Source organism: Mastigoproctus giganteus, chromosome 9 (assembly GCF_048544385.1).
Source record: "Mastigoproctus giganteus isolate SK-2022 chromosome 9, ASM4854438v1, whole genome shotgun sequence".
Lineage (NCBI taxonomy): Eukaryota > Metazoa > Arthropoda > Arachnida > Uropygi > Thelyphonidae > Mastigoproctus > Mastigoproctus giganteus.
The window spans coordinates 155,165,690-155,190,381 of record NC_143583.1 but is presented as its reverse complement, the minus strand read 5'-3'; the positions used below and the strand labels follow the sequence as shown (position 1 = coordinate 155,190,381).

The 24,692-nt window shown below is 36.8% G+C and overlaps 1 protein-coding gene across 2 annotated transcripts in view; it reads right to left on the bottom strand.

Moving 5' to 3' along the window:
- Positions 1 to 20,828, bottom strand: part of LOC150080831 (DNA (cytosine-5)-methyltransferase 3A-like) — a 945,959-nt gene extending 925,131 nt beyond the window's left edge. For both annotated transcript variants that reach the window (XM_090382019.1, XM_090382022.1), the window contains exon 1: positions 20,786 to 20,828. The gene's annotated coding sequence lies outside the window, so the exon portion shown is untranslated. The remainder of the gene's footprint in view (positions 1 to 20,785) is intronic.
- Positions 20,829 to 24,692: the final 3,864 nt, after the last annotated feature.

The following is a 24,692-nucleotide window of genomic DNA, read 5'->3' as shown; positions in this document are numbered from 1 at the left end:
AATTACAATATACACTTTCCATTTTATCATTATGGCGAAAACCTAGATGAAATCATGAATCACACATGAAATCATCGCATCCTTTACTCACGAAAAATGAGAGTAAAGGATATGAGTTTTTTTTTTTTTTTTAAAGAATTTTAAATGCCAAAGCAATTAAACTAAGTCCATGAGCATTAATATATGATGAATATATTAAGAATGTATATTCTATGGCTGGCTTACCTATGTTGCGAGGCAAAACAAGTGATTTAATGGACGAAGCGCGTTAGATTTCCAGGACGTTCGATTTTTTTTCTGTGATTAATAGAAATGAAAAGTAAATATAATTATCTCCTTATCAATTAATTACTAAGATTACAACTTTATAGAACACTTAAACCTGTAGCTGTTTGTTTGTTATTTAGTTTTTAGGAGCATTAGCAACTAAGGCCATATTGCTCCGGGATATGCGGTGGTCATTCCCTGACCTTTCCGTATTTGGTGGTGACGGATTCGAACCCCGGTCTAATCAAGAAGCGTGTGCTACGCACTGCTGCTCCTTCCCACCTGGCTACGGAGGCGCCAAACCTGTAGCATTAGCTTCTCTAAACTTCAGTTTAATTACAACTGTAATATAATATATATTACTCTCAATTCGCTTTTCTCTCTATCGCATTAGTTTTAGTGTTTTTTTGTTTTTTGTTTTTTAATATGCAAATGACGAGCAGAGATGCAAAAAAAGATGCAAATACTGCATTAAAACTAATTAAATCTATGAATTTCTTTTTTCCATAAAAATTATATGGAAAAATAAATAATATAATTGTCTAATTTCTATTTGTTCGATTTTAATAAAATTTAGTTTGGCTTGACAAATATTTTTAACAAGCCCAAATACAATTTCATGAAAATCCGTCGACTGAGAGTTCCTCATGTTACATGCGGACAGACGGACGGACATGGTGAAGAATCAGATGCTTAACGCCTAAAAACAGTTTTCTGAAAGAAAAAAAAAAAAAAAAAATCATACAGTCTTCTCGGAAAGACAGTCCGTCCCAGGTGAGAGCTATATTCTCCGCCCCCCCCCTGGATTTTCAATCCTGTAAAACATGGAAATTGATCACAGAAGTAGTGAAAATTATTGTTACTGTTTGAAGGCAACACAGTGTGCTTAGTACGAAGTACTGGATCATTTAGAATTTTTTCCAAGTCAACAAAGGATGAGGTGTCAGAATATCGCGTCCGTAAATTTTTGTGTATTCTAAGGGCGGTCTTTTAGCCTTTGCATGATGTTAAACCTCCCTTTCGGGAAAAAAAAAAAATAGTCATCTGACACAGGCATATTTGTGCGGGGAAACTTAATACCTCACAAGAACATTTCTTATATAATCATACTGTCATGTGTTGTTGCTTGTACTGAGCTGGCTATCATCATTCTTCTCTTTCTTGCTTTCTTGGTGATTCCCTTCTACTTCTGACTCTCTCTCTCTCGGGGTAACACGGGAATTTTTTTTTTGGCTGGTGTAGCATAAGCCTCAGGCTTCCTTGCACCTTAAGGCTAATAATAATAATAATAATATCAATTTGGAACGCACGATTCCCTCCCTCCCAAACAAAAAATTAATCGGTGCGCCATGCTTACTTCAATAACGTATAGAAAGAAAGAAGAAGGCCCAGTTCCACCCACTCCAACGAGTAGTATTTTAATCCCGACCAACGACAGTATTCGAACTCACACTTTTCTTATCCCACAAACACATTAGGAAAACAACACTAAAATTCTACTCGGGAAGACAAATACGAAATGGAATAAATAAAATAAATTTTCTGTTTATATTCCAGGACGACCACACGGTCAGAAGAGTTCACAAGATAGAGAGAATACAAGAAAAAGTACCGTATTCAGTATTCACGGACTTTTATGATAGTACCGAAAGTGCTCTTACAGAAATTTATCAAAAATGTCATCAACATTTCTAATGCAAATAATTTAGATGTGAAGACAACTATACTGTAACTAATGATAATTCTCTGGTTATCCAACAGTCTTTGTATGAAATTTGTTCATTGGGCACTTATTATACACCACTTTTTGTATGAAATTTGTTCATTGGGCACTTACTCATCTATACACCACTTTATTACTATATTTTTATTTTTGGCCCTGCTCATAAACGTCTTTTTGCTGTTGTTGGCACCAGTGTTTGACGACTTCTTTCACCCCATCTTCCGTAGAGAACTGACGTCCTGCCAGATCATTTTTGGATTCCACAAACATGAAAATGCGACAAGCTCGGAGTATAAGGACGATACTCAACCACTTCCGAGAGCAGCTTCTGGGTGGTTGCCAGCAGTGTGTTGAGTCCTGTGTTCACGCACTACCATGTAATAAAATGGCATCGTTGATAAAATGTCTGAGTCGTTTTTGGCGGCAAGCCGCAGATAAATTTTTCCTTTTCCCTGAACCAGCGGAGAAGGTGTGTGGGCGTGCTTTCGAAATCTTGCGATTTGACTGTTTCACCTCTACACATGAGATGGCATAGAAGTAGTACCTGTAAGTCGAAGAGCGCCTCCGTAGCCAGGTGGGAAGGAGCAGCAGTGCGTAGCACACGCTTCTTGATTAAACCAGGGTTCGAGCCCGTCCCCCCCAAATACGGAGGATGCGGAAAGGTCAGGAAATAACCACCGCATATCCCGGAGCAATATGGCCTTAGTTGCTAATGCTCCTAAAAACCAAATAACAACAACAACGTAAGTCGAAGAACAGCAGAAGCATAATCTTCCCAGTACTGGCTAAAGTCCTGTATTTTTTTATTTTATTTTTTTGGCCGTGGCGATAACTGAAGTTTCCACTGCAATGTCTCACTGCTTGCTCTCTGGTCCAAAGCGCCGGCACTGTCACGCTTATCCACAGTCACTAAGCGATTCAAGAAATCATTTCCTTCCTCTTTCATATTAAATTGGGTACTGCAGACGCAGTCCCATTCGCAAAACCTCCCTGTTCATCGCTGAGATACTTGGGAACCCACTTCGTGCAAATATTCTTGTACTGCAATCTGCCATGGAATACAGCGTACGCAAACCTATGACTGATATCCGGCTTCATGGTCAACATTTTCGTCTGTGAGGACTGTGTGAACTTCTCCTGGGCGAAGTTCATTCTCCAGAGCTTTTCATCCTTCACAGTAAAGAGCTGTATGTTCACATCAGTTGAACGTGTAGCTCGTGCAGAAAGTGTACATTCGACAATCGTATGTCACACTCCTAAGTGTGACATACGGTTGTCGACTGCATTTTTTCCATACACCGGTGAATTCTGCAGGAGAGCAGCCGTTCAATGTAAGAAACTAAATAACACTGGGTTTCTCTAGCTCGGATGCACCCGTCACTATGAACGTCATATTGTCTGTTGCTGCGCATCACTTCCCACGCCTACAGGACAGAACGTGTCTTGTTGTTCGATAGAAACATTGATACCAATCTCTAAAGTTAAAACCATGGCGGAGAGTAATTTAAATTTAGTCAATCAAAATCTCGTTTTCACTTGACTATCCTAGTATACAATAAAATTTTAATCTATTCTTCAATTTTATTTTCCATCTTCTTTTTCTCTTGAACTGAGTTCAAATTTCTAACATGCCCGTTATCCATATATGAGCAGCCAGAAAATCAGTTGTAGAGAATGAAATCATCTCTATGCGCGTTCACTCGTTAAAATAAATTTTTATTTTTAAAATAAAATAATTATTTTTCCACAAATTGATGTGTGATGACGCATTCTGTGAAGCAAGGCTGGGTAACTGTATTTTGGAAACCGGTGAAAAAAATTTAAATATGCATTTCCCTCCTCAATTATAGAATGCCTCTAGCTATATTTTTGTATGGATTGTTAAGCTCCTGGCTTTGTTGAACCTGGGAAAAGTACCACATATGCACTGCCGTTGTTCCTGTGGTGAATGACTGTACACAAAATTTTCGAGACTTCAGAAATGGGGTAGTAATTTTGTAGTGAGTGGCTTGTACTGCTTCTTGGGAATTTGCATAAAATTAACTGTTTTAAAGTAAGTGAGATAAGCGGTGATATTCCTTCTCTGCTGGCCCAATTAAAGTGGAACATTAATTGGGCCAGCAGAGAAGGTGTGTGGGCGTGCGTGCGTTAAGCGCTAACGCAACTAAGGCTGCGAGGTATCAGTATATTGTGTCTGTAATGCGTGCAATTTTACGTCAGTTTGCTGGACGAAAAAAGAGTTTCTGGGAGAAACAAACATGCTGCCTCCGTGTGAGGCAGACTAACTCAACTACTTGTGAAAAGAACCCATTAAATGCCTTGCGTTATTGACGGGATTCGAACTCGGACCTTTTCCAGCCGGTATCTTACCAATACCCATCAGACCGTACTGCTGACAGACTCCTCTTGCACATCAGGTTTATATGTATGCACGTCGGTTTCTGGGAGCATCGGCAAGAGGAGTCTGTCAGCAGTATGGTCTGATGATGAGTATCGGTAAGATACCTGAAACGTTACCTTATGTATAGTAATTTAGGCGAATAGCTTAATAAACTATATTGTTAATTTCACGCGGTATAAGAGTGGTAATATGTTTAGTAATAAACTTTGAGGGTTTATGAAACGCTTGAGAGAGAGAGAGAGAGAGAGAGAGAGAGAGAGAGAGAGAGAGAGAGAGAGAGAGAGAGAGAGAGAGACAGAGAGAGAGAGAGAGAGAGGGGGGGGTAGGTTGTGTGCTTTAAGCAACTAAACAAAGACACAATGCAAACACAATATACTGACGCTTCATATCCCAAGTAACTAAGAATATGAGGTGTCACTGTATCGTATCTGTAATTGTGTATATTTCTTCTGTCAGTTTGCTGGATGAAAAACCTAAGTTTCCAAGAGAAAAAAATCGTGAAACTTTCCCCGGAGACCGACGAACTCAGCCACGTTATAAAAGAATGCATATAAAGAAGAGCGAAGTTTCTTCTATTTTGCAAACAATTCTTTACTAATACTATTGGTGCACTATGGCCATAGTTGCCGATGCGCTTAATAAATCCCGAAACAAACAAACAAACAACTAATACTACTCCCTTATACCATATAATATGAGAAAGATAGTGAATAAGTATCTTTGTATTTTCATAGGGAGTACAATGGTTATGATCGGTCTTTTCACACCGCGGGTAAAAGACTTGGATTCGAATCCCATCGAGATATAAGAATTCTTTATGTTTTTATTTGTACACTGTGGCCGGGCAAGGGCTGAATGACATTTTCTTTCAATAAATAATAAAAATAAGAATCAAATAATGATCCATAAAGCAAAACAGGCGAACTGAAACAATACATACCGTTTACAGGCATTCTCTCTCTCTTTCTCTCTCTCTCTCTCTCTCTCTCTTTAAAAATATTACATAGGAGTGTACAAAATACAGTAATATTCTTGTTAGGTATAGAATAATATTCAAATATAATTCTTGTAACATAACAAAAATATAAAAATAACTGAAACATAAAAAAAATATAAAAACAACTAAAACATAACAAAAATATAAAAACAACTAAAACATAACAAAAATATAAAAACAAAACCACTTAGCTAAAATCAGTGAGACTTCTGATCGTGTTTTGAAGATACTATTTTTAAAGTTTGATCCCAAAGAAGAGATGCACATATTTTTGAATCTGGCTCTGTGACTTTAGGCTTCAACGAAACCTATTTTATTGAGGCCTAAAGTATCTTATCTTATTTAAACATTATGTTTATAATAATATATTATTTAATTTAGTTTCTATAAGAGATAAAAACAATCTTGAAAATGGTTACTCTTTTTGTAAGAAAGCATTTTCAAATTTACAAAAAGGGATAAGAAATACAGTTGCGCTTTCACAAAGGTAACAGATATTCTTTCTTTGTACTTCTGTACTTACACCCGACTAAATGGTCAGTATCAATATAGAAACACACAGCGTAATACACCAAAATACGGTAATACTCTTAGTCTAACTTGTATATTCCTCAGACCATAAGTTTTCCTTTAATATATAGAGAAAGTACACTTTTTATTTGGGGACATAAATGGGGATCTAAGGGTGACACGAGTAATTACAGACCAATTAGTTTAACTTTTGTTCCGGGGAAAATAATGGAGTCACATATATAAAAATGTATTGCAGGATCATCTAGACAAGACTGCAGTAATAATTCAGACACAGCTTGGGTTTGTTAATGAAAAATCTTATCTGAAAAATTTGATTGGATGCTATGATGTAGTTACAAAGGAATGGATGCAAAAAAATAATTTTGATATCATATACTTGGATTTCAGGAAAGCTTTTGACACTGTTGAGCATGGAAGACTGATGTACAAATTTAAGCGGTATGGTATTAAAGGGTAAGTTGCTACAATGGATAAAAAAAGGGTGGTTGAGTGGGAGAAGACAGAGAGTGGTAATCAATGGACGCTGCTCTTCATGGACTAATGTTATTAGTGGAGTCCTCCAGGGTTCGGTGTTGGGCCCACTGTTGTTTTGTATATTTATCAATGATATTGATGAAGGTATATCAGGCTTAATGTCGAAGTTTGCAGATGATACAAAGGTTGGCAGGATTGTTAATGACAGCAATGGCAGGGTGCTACTGCAACAGGATCTAGAAAATTTTGGGCAGATGGACTGAGAAGTGGCAACTGAAGTTTAACATTGACAAATGCAAAGTACTGCATATGGGTAGAAGTAACCCCAGAGAAACATACCAACTGTGTGGTACTACACTTAGAGTGGAAGAAAATGAAAAAGATCTGGGAGTAATTGTGCAGTCGGATATGAAGTTTTCTGAGCAATGCAGACAGGCTGCAAGAGCAGGTCATGGGGTATTGTCAATGATATACAGGAATTTTTGCTACCAGGGAAAAGGAAGTGATTATCCCTTTGTATAAGGCAATGGTCAGGCCTCGCATTGAGTATTGTGAACAGGTCTGGATGCCTCATTTTACGAAGGATGAAGAGTTGCTTGAACGTGTACAGAGAAGGGCAACAAGATTGGTGAGGGGAACGAAGGGGTCCTCTTACCAAGAAAGGCTTAAGTTCTGCAAATTGCAGCGGCTAGAGACTAGGCACCTCCGAGGTGATCTGATTGAGGTGTATAAGGCCTTGAATGGGTTGAGCACGCTGAATTCTGATGGGATTCTTCCGCTTGCTCAGATTACGAACCTGAGGGGGGAATAAATTCAAATTGAGGAAAGACAGTTGTAGAATAGATGTGCGGAAGTTTGCCTTTAGCCAGCGGGTGGTTAATTGCTGGAACAAACTTCTATCTGTCGTTGTGACTTGTGGGTGTTTGGTAGCTTAAATAAATTCAAGGAGGAACTAGACAAACTTTTAGAGGGAATGGTTGGTGTATGAAATTGTTTTTTTTTTTTTTTTTTTTTTGTTTTGGCTGATGCTACATCTGCTAAAAATATGTGACGTTTTCTTTAAAATCTTTAGGTCACTCGATCAAATTACTTTTTTTTTTTTTTTTTTTTTGTTTTTTCCATAATTGGCAATACGGAAGGTTTCAGGATGCGTTTGTAAATACTTTGCACAAATACACTCTGCAGTTGATGATGGTCGTTATCTGTAGTAAACGATAAATCTAACGTAATATAATCAACAGTTCTATTTTCTTCTCTTGATATTTGTTCTTGATCACACTGCACTATACGTGAGTTTAAGAATATTTTGAATACTAAATGCTCAAGGCATAATACGTTATGGGTTGAAATTAACTATATAAGATCGGAGTAATTACACCACAGTTTACCAATAAGCTTAACTATATACGTAGTGTAACGCCATCGTTTAGATCTAAACGATGCCGTTACACTACGCACGTAGTTAAACTTATGGGTAAACTGTGACGTATTTACACCAATATTATATATTGAGTTTAGAATGGGTGACAACAATTCACATGTTTGATTCGAAACATCTTACGAAGAGTTTGAAATATCATACAAAGTCTGTGCACCGAAATCAAATGTCAAGAAACAAACACAAAAACACTAATAGATTTTTAAATACTAAAATAAATAAATAAATAAATAAATAAAATAAAATAAATAAATAAAAAATAATAATAATCTTCATTCATGAAACAAAACCTGTGATCCCATAAAGAGAGCTAACGGAATTGCATGTTACGGCTATCTTAAAACTAATAGTGCGAATGATAAACAGGAAATAGAGGTTCCGAAAACAAAGGCACTGTATGGATGACTTCAGGTGGAGGTAGGGAAAGTCAATCCGAAGTGCTTAGGTGGCTGAATGTTAAGCGTATTTCCACAATTCTCCAAAGTTTGTTGGTAAGCAACTGAAAAAGGACGCAAACTTATTTTCAAAAATTTCCATATAACGGATCATTCATTCATTTTTCTCGATGTTTTAAACAAGGGTTATACGATAAATATATCGCAAACAGAAAAATAAGTTGCGTTATTTTCAAAAACATTTCGCATTAACCGCTCCAATTTTTTTCCGGGTGTTTTTCTAATTTTTTTCCGTTGTTTTTTTCCCCTTTTTTCTGTTACTGTTAATGATAAACGGACTTAAAAAAAGGCATCTCGAAATGCCTTTTTATGCAAATTAAACACATCTGTTTTGCTAGCTAACAGATTCAATAAGAATCACATCGATTCCTTTTGGAAAGAAAGAAAGGAAAAATTTAAAAAAAATGAAGAAAAAGATTATTTTCAGAAAGAAAGAAAATTGCATACCTTATCTCAGTATTTCCCAATTTAATTTGGCCACGGAATCCTTTCATAATCTTTAAAAAATTACAGAACCCCCAGTTAAGAAATTAAAAAATTAAGAAACCTCGCGATCAAGGTCCCTCCTACTATACTACTATAGACTGCCCAGTCATAGTTAGGCACTGCTAAAAGTTTGTATCTTCTCTATTTAAACAATATTATGTTTATCATTTTAAATTACATACGTATATTTATACATGTATATTCATTTGATTAACGTATGAACATGCTGTGATTTCTTAAATTAAAATAATTATTAAAAAATATTTAATTATTTTTGCGTTATTAGAAACATTATTAGAAATTTTTTTTAATTTTGAAATGTAATTCTGAATGGTTTTTTTTTTTTTTTTTTTTTTACTTATTTTCTGGCTGAACCAGCAGTTTCACTTTTACCATTTGGAAAACACTACCCCATCTATGTACAGTTTTCTATCTTTAACGCTGACAAATGATTTCCATATACAAGAGTGACCATAAAGTCATTGTACACTTTAAAACTGCAGTAATTTAGGTTCTAAGTTATATAAGACGGAAAAAAAAAAAATCTGTAAAATGCATAGGAAAGATAATTATTCTAGTTTTTATGCGCAGAAATAATTACTTAATTTACTCTAATTTTATTCTTTTATTTTTTTATGAAAATCTATCCTACAACGCTTCGATTGAAGAGAAAGTGAACTGTATCCTCTAGCTACCACAGTTAAAGTCCACTTCAGCGATTAGAAGAAAATTTACGACATATTATGCAAAGGAAGAAACGCACAGAAATTCAATTTCACACTGTATTTAAGAAGTTTAAAGAGACTGGTTCTGTTAATGATAACGCGCGAACTGGAAGGCCAGGATTAAACGAGGAGACTGTGGTATCTATCGAGGACGAAAATTACTAAGACGGGCATCTCTGTAACTCGATGTTAGCATTAGCATTAGTAGAGGCACATGATGCAAGAAAGCAAGATTATGCAGCATCAGCCAAAAAAAGAAAACTCCCATTTCAATCCTCAGTTCGTTCCAAATACCTGTCCTGCCCAGCCTTAAATTTATTTAGGCTATCAACTTCCACAACAAAGGATGGAAGTCTATTCCACCCGCTGGCTAAAGGCAAACTTCCGCACATCTATCCTACATCTCTCTTTCCTCAACTTGAATTTATGCTCTCTCAGGTGATTATTCTGAGCAAGGGGAAAAATTCCATCAGCATTGAGCATGCTCAAACCATTCAAGGCTTTATACACCTCAATCAGATCACCTGACAGGTGTCTCGTGTCCAGACACTGTAATTTGCAAAACTTAAGCCTTTCTTCGTAAGAGCAACCCTTTGTTCCATTCATTAATCTTGTTGCCCTTCTCTGTACTCCAATAGCTCTACATCCTTCTTAAATATATAATCACTAAAAAAACTATAATCACCTTCTTATCCCTGCTAGCAAAATTCCTATATATCATTGAGAAGACACCATGAGCTACTCTTGCAGACCGTCTGCACTGTCAGAAAACTTCATATCTGCCTGCGCATTACCCCCCGGATCCTTTTCGTTCTCTACCACTGTCAGTGTAGTACCACAGAGTTAATACGTTACTCTGGGGTTACTGTTTCCCATATGTAGTACTTTACATTTATCAATGTTAAACTTAATTTGCCACCTCTCACCCCATCTGCTCAACCTTTCTAGATCCTGTTGCAGCAGCATAATGTCATTAGTCTCCTTAACAACCCTGCCGACCTTCGTATCGTCTGCAAACTTGGACATTAAGCTTGATATACCATCATCAATATCATTTCTAAATACAGAAAACAACAATGGACTCAACACTGAACCCTGCGGGACTCCACCAATAACATTAGTCCACGATGAGCATTGACCATTGATTACCACTCTCAGTCTTCTCCCACTCAACCATCCCTTTATCCATAGCAGCAATTTATCTCCAATGCCACACTGCTCCAATTTGTTTAGCAGTCTTCTATGTGCATCAATATCAAAAGCCTTTCTAAGATCCAAATATATGATATCAAAGTTATTCCCTGCATCCAGTTCCTTTGTGACGACATCATAGTATCCAATCAAATTGGTCAGACAAGACTTCCTTTAACAAACCCATGTTGTGTCTTAACTATTACTGCAGTCTTGTCTAGATGATCCTGCAAAGCTTCTTTAACCAGTGATTCCATTATTTTCCCCAGAACACAAGTTAAACTAACTGGTCTGTAATTACTTGTGTCACCTTTTGAACCCCCTTTGTGAATTGGTGATACATTTGCATATCTCCAGTCCATGGGGACCTCCCATGAGTACAAGGAAGCTCTCAGAATTATTGCTAAGGGTTTGCTTACTTCCTTTGCTGCCTCCTTTAATATAACTGAATACATCCCGTACACTCCAGGTGCCTTCCTTATGTTTATCTTCAACAATTTCTCCTCTATTTTGCTCTGTTATTACATAATCATCTGGCTCACGGCCAGAGTTTTCACCTCTGGCCGTGAAAACCTTTTAATTCACCACTGGCATTCCCCTCTCTGAATAACTCCTGTTGTGTCAAAGTAGATGCAAAGTATTCATTTAGTTTGTTAACTACCTGAGCAGGATCATCAACAGTTGAATCATCGATATCAAGTGGACCAATCTGATTCATCCCCTTCCTTGTAGAGTTTACATAAATAAAGAATTCTTTGCTGTTTTTCTTTGCATCCTTTGGAAAAGATTTCTCGTAATCTGCCTTTGCCTGCGTAATCTCCTTTGTGACTTGGTTACAGACCAGCTTATATCTATCATGGGCTTCTGTGTCACCTGTTATTTTATATGTATCCGATGTATTTTTCTTCTCTGTCACATGTCTAATTAGTTCATCTGACATCCATTTAGGCCTAAACCTTGAACAATATTTCTTAGTTGGTATGTATGGCATAGTAGCTTCCAATATTAATTCTTTCAATGCCTCCCATTTTGAATTTGCTGTTGGTAACATCATCAGTTGGTCCCACCGTATAGAATTTAAATACTGTCTCAGACCACCGTAGTCGCCTTTACGAAAGCAAAAAACTCTTCCCTTTACCCCTGATGGTCGTTACCTCTTTGAGTAAATCCCACTTCAGCACACTGTGATCACTGCCACCTAGTGGTTCCTTTATCTGCAGATTCTTAATGCATGAAGAATCACTACTGATAATCAGATCAAGTGTATTAACTCCCTCTTGTTGCCTCCTAAACATGCTGATGTAGAAAACAATCATCCAATAAATCCACAAAAGTCTTGCTAACGTGTATGAATGACCAACCCACAAATTCCAGTCAATATCTGGGAAATTAAAATCCCCATTATAAGACACTCTGATTTACTGGCCCACTCTATTTCCCTGTACAGTTTTTTATTATACTCATCAGAGTCACTAGGCCTATAACATATTCCTACTCTCAATTTTGATTCCCCAGTGCCTATATCACACCGAACTGACTCGACACTGCACTATCCAGCGATGTCGACTGGCTTCACTTCCTTGGATTTTATATGTTCCTTAACTAATAGCATAACCCCTCCTCCCTTCCTATCCTGTCTATCCTTCCTGTACACATTATACTTCGCAAATTCCACTTCTGCATTCCTTATATCTGTGTGACACCACGTCTCTGATATCCCAACAATATCTGGCTTTGATGTTTTGAGTAATTCTTCAAATTTATTTACCAAACTCCTAGCATTGGTATATACGCAAGTATACAGGCACCTGTTTCTATTTTTAACTACCCTAACACAACCCATGTGTTTACTTGTGCCGCAATGACTCCCTTCAGTCTCTGAAATACCCTGCATCTTATTTTCCAGGCTGCTGCTCATTCCAATAGAAGCAGTGCAAGAATCACTTTCACCTCTGCCAGTAGCAACTGTTAATCTATTAGTCCTTGTATCCCCCCAAGCTAGCAGGTTTACAACCCACCCAACACTGCCGCGATAGCATCAGCAAATATTCTTGCACCCTTTCTATTTAAGTGTATCCCATCCCTGTAAAAGCAGTCTCTCCTGTTAACAAATACAGACCAGGCTGAGAAAAATTCAACCCCTTCAGCCTTGCACAATCCTTCCAGGGCCGAATTGATCGACAAGGCTATCATCATATACTCCCTCCTATCGTGTCTGGACAGAATTGCAGACTCTTTCAAATTCAACCCCAATTTACGGCTTTTTTTCAACAGTGACCTGTACTTATTAAGTAATTCTACCTGTCTCCTACTCTTAATATCATTAGAGCCAATGTGTACAACAATATGACCTTTTGTGCTCTTTTGTATTCTAAAGCAACAGTGCACAGAATTCCTAGAGTAAAATTACACAAGCGACCGTACAAGATTCGAGTGCACCAGATGTTGCTTGAAAAGAACTATCATGTGAAATTAGCTTTCTGAGTGGTTTGAATGAAAACATTTAAAAAAAAAAAAAAACCGGCGTCTTATCTCCCGATAATGTATGTTTAGTGATGAAGAAGCGTTTCATATTAGTTGCAAGGTTAATTTCTATAATTGCCGAATTTGTGGAGAAACCACAAAGAAGTCTGGAAACATAAACGGGTTCCCCTAAAATGGGTGTCTAGTGCGCCTGATAAAAACATGGACCTTCCTTTTTTTTTGAAGAAACAGTGATGAATGGTGACAGTGATCTTGCAAGGCTAGAGGATTTATTTTTATTTTTTTTTTTATTCCTGAACTAAAACGATTAAGAATTGAAGCCAATATTTTGCACCTTGCCCTTCTCTCTAAATGTTCGACAATTTTTAAACGAATTGTTCCTAAACATATGCATAGGTAGAGGTGGACCAATTGCATGACCAGCTAGCTCATCCGATTTGTCTCTATTGGAACTTTTTCTATGGGTACGTGTTAAAAGTACGATTTAGTCCTTTCCTCGAAACCTTGCTCTTTAAACGATCTTCGTACCAGGATCACAATAGTAATGATATCTGTAGCGATGGAGGTCATACTGAATCTTAACAATCTTAAGATCTTTCCAATGCATTTTACAGATTGTTTTTATCTGGAATGGAACCTAAGTTATTGCAGTTAAGTGCACAAGGACTTAAATATTCTATACATACAGTAGAACCTCATAAATCTCGCACTTTTTTTGAATATCCTACAAAGGTAATTAACAGTACAAGGGCCTGGGGAATAGACTAGCCAGACTATAAAATAATAATGATAATACTTCTTACTTCTTACTCAAGGAATCACATATCTGAAGCCGAAAGACGAAGATACAAGAAACCCGGCGAAATACAGGCCATACAGGCCGAAATACATCACCTGCCTCCCAACGATGTACAAGATCCTGACCAGCTGCATAACCAAAAAGATATCAGACCACTTCGAGATCCAAAACATAATGGTCGAACAGCAGAAAGGGTACAAGCGGCTGAGCAAAGGATGCAAGGAGCAATTAACCACAGATGCCGCGGTTATAGAGCAAGCCTACAAGAAGAAGACCCGCAACCTGTACACATCCAATATCCATTACCGCAAGGCTTTCGACTCCGTGCCTCATAGCTGGTTAATAGAGGCGCTGAACATCTACAAAGTCAATCCGAAAGTGACAAACTTCCTAGGAGAAACGATGGCGAAATGGAGTACCACCATTAAGGTCGAGAACATCGCAACTAGGCCCATCCCCATCAGAAGAGGAATCTTTCAGAGAGATGTTCTGAGCCCACTATGATTCTGTTTAACACTTAACCCGCTATCCACCATGCTCAACAGTAGCAAGTACAGATACAAAGGAAGGAAGAATCTGTACACCCTCACCCACCTGATGTACATGGATGACATCAAGCTCTATGCGGAAACCGAGAAGCAACTCCAGCAACTACTCCGGATCATCAAAGAATTCAGCAATGACATTAGGATGGAATTTGGTCTAGACAAATGCAAGACCCACGGATTGCACCAGGAAAAATTAGTCAACCGAAATTACCAGCTGCAGACTGGTAAAGAGATCGAAGCCATGACAGAGGGAGCAGCCTACAAATACCTGGGGATGATGCAGGCTCAGCAGTTACAGCACAAGGATATTAAGGCCTGCCTGACCGAAAAATACCGTCGGAGACTCAGAAGCCTGCTGCAAGTAAAGCAGAACGGAGGGAACACAGTTAAAGCCATACACACCTATGCAGTCCCAATGCTAACATACTCCTTCAGGATATAGATTGAACTAACACCGAACTGGAGGATATCATGAGAAAGACAAGGACAATGATGACCAAGAGCTCATCCGATTTGTCTCTATTTCACCCGAAATCAGCCGTGCAGGGACTGAAAATTGCTCGGAAAGAAGGAGGAAGGAAGAGAAGGGCCTGATAGACCTCATCGAGCAACAGAAAACAGCAATTGCTAATCTGAAGGATTACTTCCAGAAACATACAGCAGCACTCCAGAAGCCCATAAGGAAGATAGACAAGCGGTATACCCACTCAACCTAAGCGACGAGTCCCTCCCATCCAGAAGGCACAAACGATGCTAGAAAGATGGGCAAAGAAGACACTCCATGGCAGACACTACTATGACCTCCATCAAGATCACAGGGCGCCTCCGTAGCCAGGTGGGAAGGAGCAACAGTGCGTAGCACACGCTTCTTGATTAGACCGGGATTCGAGCCCGTGACCACCAAATACGGAGGATGGGGAAAGGTCAGGGAATGACCACCGCATATTCCCAGGGCAATATTGCCTTAGTTGCTAATGTTCCTAAAAACCAAACAAACAACAACAATCAAGATCACATAGATAAAACTGCTTCCAATGCAGGGAAGAGTGTCCCGCTCACGAGCGGGACACTCTTCCCTGAGACTGAAGGATTTATGCTCGCCATCCAAGACCAAGTAATCAATACCAGAAACTATAGAAAATACATCGCCAAGGAGCCCGGAGTGTTTGATGACACATGTCGACGATGCCATCTGGCCTCAGAAACGATCCAACACATCACCGCGGGATGCAAGGTGGTCACCCAGACTGAGTACACTCGTAGACACGACCAGGTAGCCAGCATAATACATCCGAAGCTAGCAAAAATATCAGTTGATCAAAGAAAGTGTACCGTACTACAAGTATGAACGCCAAGCAGCACTAGATACCCCAACCCACGAGCTGTACTGGGACCGCACCATAATAACGGATAAGACAATACCGCACAACAGAAAGGACCCTTGTCAACAAGAAGGAAAAGGCTACCTATCTGATTGACATAGCGGTATCTAACACTGGCAACCTGCAGAAAACACATGGGGAAAAAATCAGGAAGTACATGAACCTAAGATAGGAGATCAAAGAGATGTGGCATATGCAACAAGTAACGACCATCCTAATCATCGTGTCAACCACCGGTATGGTGCCAAAGACCCTACATAACAGTCTAGCAGCAATAGGTCCAGCGAACACCTACAAGGAACTCCAGAAAGTAGCAATCCTGAACACCCGTAAGATAGTCGGAGAGTTCCGTGACTAACAGTAACACCAGACATAACAACCACACTGTGTACTTGGTAGCAATATCCATCACGGGGTAGAACCCCCAGTCAGGGAGAAATAATATAAGAGCAACAATAATAATAATAAACAACGCAGGTACGAATTTATGCCTTATCTTTCTATACATTAAAATAATTTTCCTCCTAGTGATATTTATTCAGCCAATGGGAGAAGAGAGATGCGGATTACGTGAAAATGCGTAACAGAAGCTTGTTTTACTGTGGAAAAACAAGCTTCTGTTTAAGCGTGGTCACGCACTATATTTATCTAACAAGATCATTCGGTACCATTCTTGATTTCCATATATGTAACGTATTTATTTTAATAAACTACTAGAGGGCTTCGCCCCCTGCTCACCTACCCCCCGCACACGCTTTTCTACGTAAAATGTAGAGGTAAACGGAGTAAGTCTAATCTTTTCTACACACCTGTCGATACACACTGATCGATATCTAATCAGGAAATGACCTATGTAATTATTTACCTGTGCATTCGTAGTGCTCGGCATTCTCAAGGTCGAATAAATATCATTATTTAATTATTTACTTGCGTTTACATAGGTCACTTAGGAAAAGGCCTTTTGCTTGGGGTTTCATAATGCATGAGGAATATTGTTGCATCCGAAAGAACAGGACTAAAATATTTAAATGAAATATTTACAAACTATACAAATATTTAAAATATTTACAAATACTGTATACTGTACAATACATGTATTCATTAATATACAAAAAACGTTACAATGGAACATCAAATAGTAGCAGGTGCACAAGGTTAGTAAACGTTATGGAGGCAGGAGCGCACCAGGAGTGTGCAGTGCTTGTGTGTAAAAATTTATACGGCGCCCCCATGAATTAAAAACATCAGAAAATAATATTCTAAAATTCAATGAATTTTATCTTTCGCCTCCTGGCGCCTGCCTGTGTGCGTCGCACACACATTGCATGCCTGACGGCACGCCCCTGTATGAAGGCAGTTGTCAATAATTAATTGCATTTGTAGTGCCGTAATTGCCTCACCCACTTTTCCCATTGGCTTCAATAAATATCACTAGGAGGAAAACTTTTTTAATGTATAGAGAGAAATGCAACAAGGTATAATATTTTAAGAGTTTACGATTCTATATCTATATAATATCGGTGTAGATACACCATAGACAACTCTTAAGGCACTCACCGATGAAAAGCCAACTAGCTTTGAAACGGTGCCGTCTGGGTGGTGGCGTCTATCAAGAATAAATAACAATAGTCTTCTTTATTAGTGAGGCGTTATTATTCGAGGTAGTGGAATACTTGGTAACTCTTTGTGAAGGATGAGCACAAATGAGATACAGATGAAATGATGCCTTTCGCACTACGATCGTAGTTTTTCTTTAAGAGTTGTCTATGATGTATCTACACCCAGGGCCGTTTTAAGAACTTTCGAGGCCCCCGCCGAATTTCCAAATGTGCCCTTATTCAGTAAAGTTTGTTTAAATTTTTTTCTGGGTTTCTCTTAGTCGCATTCCTAATCCTATGTATTAAAAGAGCTACTGGAAACTATGCTCCAACACCACGTCAAGGTGGAAACCCGTCCACGGAGTTTTTTCCTTTCCTTTTTTTTTATTATTTTTTTAAAATTCTTTTTCTTATTTTTCTTTTTTGACCAACGAGACGTAAAATTCAAAGTAAAATACTATATTGGTGAAGACTGACGGGTTATTATATGACAAATAATAGAACCAGTACGGTGGCCAACTGCAACTGCAATAACGCTGACGATGATGCGGCGAATTTACATAATACAATTCGCCGAGCAATAAATTTGTCTAAAGGCAGCGGACCTAAAGACTTCCGTGACGTCACTTTGCATGCGAGAAGCTTTGCACGGAGCGTAGCGGACACTTAAAAATTACAATTATATAATATAGTTATAATTACATAATTAACAATATATAAGTATATATATATATATATATCATTAATTTAGAATCATAGGCGAGAATTAAATTTGTTAATTATTTTTCTAAATATTAATATTGTCGGCACTTTAAACTATTTAAAGAACGCCTAAAACATCATTCGTATGTCATTATGTTCTGTGTTTGCGGTGCTTTCGACCGCAACGTAACTTATGGGACAGAGGGTCTTTTTAAAAAAAATATTTAAGAACAACAACTGATGCCCCTGGCGTCCTCCGGGTGCTCTCATGCGTTAAAACGCCCAGGCTACACCGATATTATATTGATATAGCAACGTATTTATAAATTTATAGCTGAGCAAGAGACACACACACTGTCGAAAGCTGCTGTAAGTATTTTATGTTATTTTATCAACAGAAGCGAGCGCAGCGAGCAGGGGGCTAAGCCCCCCTAGTGTTCCAGGCACCAATTGGTGCCTAATTTCTAGGCACCAATTTCTTTCTGTTTTATACTTTTCCTAGATAGCACCATTGTTACTATATAATTTTAACATATAAAATCATTCATTTTGCGAGACATCCAATACTAGTTCTCATTTATAGTATTTAATAATACATCAATGCATATTTAGTTCTTAAAATGAGTCGATTGCATATTTATACCTCCTATTAAAAAATAAAAAAATTGGACAATTGCAACATTTGGGGGGGGGGGAATTGAATCCGCGACCAAGTTCTTGGGCAAACTCGCTACGTACCGGCCATTCCGGCAGCACGGATTAACATTTTGGTGGTTATCACTCTGTAGAAATTAGGGTGTGTTATCTAATAAAAATATCCAAATGTAATTTCCCACAATATTTTTTGATTATTTAGTAAGCAAAATATACACTTATTCACATCGGATTGGTAAAATTAAAATTATTTTCTGATTATGTGGTTACATATTAGGTACGTATTCCGTACTCTCTCCGAGTATAGACTACATACATAATACGAATTAAACCTGAATACTTAAGCTAAGTGCAAAATTTTCAAAAATCTGGCATGCGTTATGCCCCCCGATGATACCGTATTTGTGATTTTCTATTGTATATATTTTGGGGTGGTATAAAAGAAAATTCTGTAACGCATGGTGGGTGGGTACCCTTTTACAGCACAACACTGTTAGTTAATTTTTGTGTGTGTTAAATATATCATATTAACTAGAATATAAAATAAATGTTCTATATAAAATAAAATAAGAAACAAAATGGTCTGCACTTGAAAATAATTGACTTAAATCTCTAGAATCGTGTGCTATCCAGAATACAATGCGGATTAAAATCCAGTCTCAGGTGAAGAACTCTTCAACTTTTACTTGGGGGTATCGTATTAACGGTCTGACGATTAAAAAAAAAAAAAAAAAACAACATGATGCTACTCTGGTGGTATCTATTTTGTGAACAGCAAGCTTTTTTTGGGAGCAACGAACGTGTAGAGGTGAATTAGGACACCTGCGCACCTGTGCTTAGTTTCGTCTCTAACGCAGTTAAAATTCTACCTACCATTTCATTCTACATGGTCTGGTTAATGCCACTAGACCGATGAAGTTAAGAAAATATAAATAATTCATATACGAAAAGAATTTGCATATGTGGTTTTCCTTTCAGTGATCATATGGTGAAGTTAAAAAATATATAAATAAAAGAAAAAAAAAACAAACAAACTCGGGTAAAGTTTTAATATTGGAGCTTCACCAGTTTTCAGCTACTTATATATACATGTAAAAGTATACGCAATATCAATAAAATACACAGACACCGCACTATATCACAAAAACCAAGCGAATGGTAAAACAAATGTATAGTATGCCTTATATTTGATATAATTAATATTTATAATTTTGTGCTTAATTTGAAAAAAGTAATGAAAAAAATAAAATTACAAAATACCAGAAGCCCGTTCTTCATTTGCTATTTGTAGACGTGGTTCTATTTATATGTATGGCGGCTTTGACTCTTTAAAAAAAAAAAAAACACAAAATACATGGCATCTCTTATAAGAACACTTGGCACGATGCCAAATCATGTACGGGACAAGAGTATCAGCTGTATATAGTCACGTGTTAATTTTCAATCTCCTTGTTTACACACATCATATATATATATTATGTATATATAATTATATATATATATGCATATATATGTCGAGGGTATATTTATTACATATACATATATATATTTAACTAAAAACTGTTACAATTTACAAATGGCATAAGAGATTCAAATCAAATGACTGATTATTTACTAAAATCGTAATTTAAATGATCACAAAAAGTATAAATTCAGAAGCCGCTAAACGTGTACAACTACATGGAAAATATTTTTATTAGGTATTTTCGGATCTTTTTGCGGGGCGTAATGGGTTACGTTCAAAAGTGGGAGTGGCTTCATGGACCAGGAGGCCGATGATAGAAGCAGGTACTCGCGTGCCGTGCTCACGTGATCAAGAAACAGGTAAACATCAATGCAGTACAAAAAGAGAATAATTATTTCGCCTAATGTAAGAGAAATTCACGTAACTTATCTACCATAAACAACACAAAAAAGCAGTATTTACCTCCCTTAGTCACCTTTTCGACGGAACTTTCGCTTTAGCAAACCTAGGCCGCTTGAGGAAACGAACTACGCATGCGTTCCTTCTTATTATTTATTTATTTTTTTACTGTTTCAAACCATTAGATAATAAAGCATGCCGTGCCATCTGGTGATTAAAGGCGAAAATACTAGTGTGTACTTTGAAGGCGAGAATTGTCTTATAAGTTATTAAAACAAATTTTTGACAAATTAATGAACGAAAGTTACGTCTTATTCTAAAATCTTTTGTTGTAGCAAATTTTACAAATCATGGAAACTTCAACTGTTTAAGCCGCCTAATAGGGATCACAGAACACACCTAAGAGTTCTCGGGGGCCGAAACTAGGTACAATTATGGTGCCCTACATTATTTCGAATTATTTTAATTTGGGAAGCAAAGATTAAACGGAAAGTCTAGCAGTCCCGAAAAAACACATTTCATGTTGCACAGGTTGATTATACAACAGGAAATATGTTTCCAATTTATATCGTGGTCAGTTCATACTGGTCGACTAGAACGCAAAATTCGAAGAAAACATTAGAAATTAAAAAGATTTAAAAAAATACAAATAAATTAATAAAGATGTCATTATCTCAGTTCAGGTGGTCGTACGGAAGGTATATGAATTATAATTCATATCAATACATTTGGGGAATTTATTAATAAGTAAAATGTATTTACTACAAAAATAAATATTCAGCGAAGAGAAACTCATTAATTTGCAACATGGGATCAAGATGATTCACTGCAATTTTGATAACTCAGCCACTCGCCAATTGTTTCCCAGTATACCTAAAACGACAGTATACATCTGCCCATGGGATTTGGAGGTTGGGGGGGGGGCGGAGGATTGGATCGTCGTATGTGTAGTTTCCCGAGGGAACTGTTTTCTCCAGCTACTATACGATAGCCCCATTGAAAAACAATGTTTGCGGATTCAGCTTGTTTCCATTCTTTTGTTTATGCGGTTCTTTATAAATAGTTATTCGCTTTGTCTGTATTCGAATGTGTGACCTCCGATCACTAAAAAAAAAAAAAAAAAAACTAAAAAATATGCTAACCTGTTAAAATCTGGTTATCCTTAAAGCTATATTAATCGTTGGTGAATATAATCAAGTAAATGTGAAGAATTTTATGATTTATTTGTTTAAACAGAATTATGCAGTTTAAAAAATAATTCTTTTAATAAATACATTAAAATATAATTAAAAATTCTGTTATAATATGTAGAAATGTCCCATCTTAGTTTTTAAAAATCTTCACCTTACATTTATGGGTTTCGTTCCAGCTGTGGTTTTTATTGCTAACCTATTTTTTAATAGTCTTTTCTAATATTTTAACCTTTCATATCTCAGCACTAAAGTTTTAATAATGAAAACTACTATGTTCAGAATAGCTCAGTTACTAAAAACTTGGAAAATATTTTTCGAAAAATAAACTCTCCCTTATACGGCAATCGCGTTATTGTGAATGTCTTACAGTCTCTTAGCGTGGCAATATTTTGTTTTGAATATCAAATACATATCGCGTTCAATTTTCGCGCAAATAATGCAACTGTATTATAAACTAGTTCCATTAAAAATGTATATAAAAAGTGTAACGCGGGGCCCGTTTGCTTATTCAGAAAATCTGCCATTGTACCATTACATGATTCATCTAAAAAGACACAGGTATTGATCTCAAAGGACCACTCACAAGCGGATTTTTGAAGTCCGCGTATTCTGAAAAAATTCTAGAAAATTTCATAACGTTGAGGCTGAGGTATTACAGATGGCATCAATATATACGAGCAGAGTTCGGTATAGTTTTATTTTTTTATTTAAATATTTTCTTTTATTTTTTAAACATTTACATTATTTTCATTATTTTTTGCCTAAATACACAGGGTTTCATAACATGTTTCCGTATTACAAAGAGTGCAGTTCTGTAAATATTATAAATGTAATAATTATTAGTCATATAATAATTAGTATATTTGCATGGCTCATAATTAGTATATTTATGATCTATACTAAAAACAAATCATAAAAAATCCAGAGTTCAAAAATGTTTTATATTTTGGAGGGGGGTGGGTGTTATTGTACTTTTACAGTATGGACCGTAAAATTTTTATAAATATTTAAAATATTTATTTACCTCACTTTTTCATGTACTATATGTTACTGAGCTCTCTGGGGGAAAAAAGTACACATTTGTGGCAGTACTATGTACTTTTACAGTGTGTATTGCGTATACTTTTACTTTTACTTTGTACTTTACAGTGTGTACTTTTACTTTTATTTTACACTTTACAGTGTGTACTTTTTCATGAGAAAAAAAAGTGGGCAGTATATGTCAAAAAAAGTTGTGGTACAGAAATGTAATTTTTTTTTCGTTTTTCTTTTTTCCCAATGTTTCTTTATAACTATAATGTGATATCACGCCAAATACAGAAAATTCCAAGATCCGGCAAGGATTAGATCAGGAGATTGTCAGATTTGGGAAGTCCAACTGAATACATAAATTTCAGGACCTTCTACCGCAGCTGAGATCAGTGACTGCAGTTTCCCCTAGCTCCCCCCTTCTCAACCGGACCCCCAACGATGGTTCCAATGGATGAAAAATTAGAGGGAAATTGGCATGAGTATGAAATAGTGACGACACAAAAACAAAGCAAAACCTTTCACGGAATTATATGCATCAAAAATTAAAGAAAACTCAGCAGAGCAATTTTTAGATTTACATTATTACATTTTAAATAAAAGCGAAACTATAAATTACGGATCCCACGAGAGAGCTTAACATTCCTTACGTGATCTCAAAAGACCATATTGTTGTTTGTTTGTTATTCGGCTTTTAGGAGCATTAGCAACTAAGGCCATATTGCTCCGGAATATGCGGTGGTCATTCCCTGACCTTTCCGCATCCTCCGTATTTGGTGGTGACGGGCTCGAACCCCGGTCTAATCAAGAAGCGTGTACTACGCACTGCTGCTCCTTCCCACCTGGCTACGGAGGCGCCAAAAGACCATATTAAACCAGCTGTTGGGTCCCCTGACTCCTCGGACCTTCCTCCCGGTGGAAGAACTGGCAGTATGGTAGTTTCACCATTAATTTTAAAGTTCACATTAAAATGCATGCTACCAGCGTTGGGTTGGTCATTGTCTAACTACGGCAGTCCCCAATGTGCTCTTACATTACTGTTAAGAACATGGGCGCCGGCAGCATGGTGCAAGTGCACCACCTTTGGATTTCGAAGTAATGCACAATTTTTAATATTTTCATTAATTTATTGAAACATAAGATATTGCGTATATTCGAAAATTTGGTGAACAAAAAATTTATTCCCATATGCACCACCTTGCAAAATATCCTGCCGGCGCCCATGGTTAAGAATATAATGATGTAAGTAATTCATTAAATAATGCCTAATAATCAGTATATTTATACAATTTAGATACTGATGCAGAAAAAAGGGTGCTTCCTCACATCATTTGGTCTTATTAATACTTAAAATCATCCAGGTACCCGATTGGCAATTTTTATACGCAACTGCCAGTTACTTAGGTTTCTCATCTTTATTTTGTTCTATGATGCATCGTTATTACATTTTTATTAACATTTTTTATATTTATTATGTAATATACATTTTTCTGGAATTTCTTACACTTTTATGATTTGATTTTAGCAAAAACATTACTAAAGTAAAGTTAACTTAAATTCACGAAAATTAATTAAATAACTTTCAGTTATTATAATTACTGAAATATTTTAATCTTACTCTACTTAAAGAAGTATATAATTTATTTATTTATTATTATTATTATTATTATTAGCCATACGGTGCAAGGAAGCCGGAGGCTTATGCTGCACCAACAGCGAAAAAAAAAAAAAAAAAAAATAATAATAAT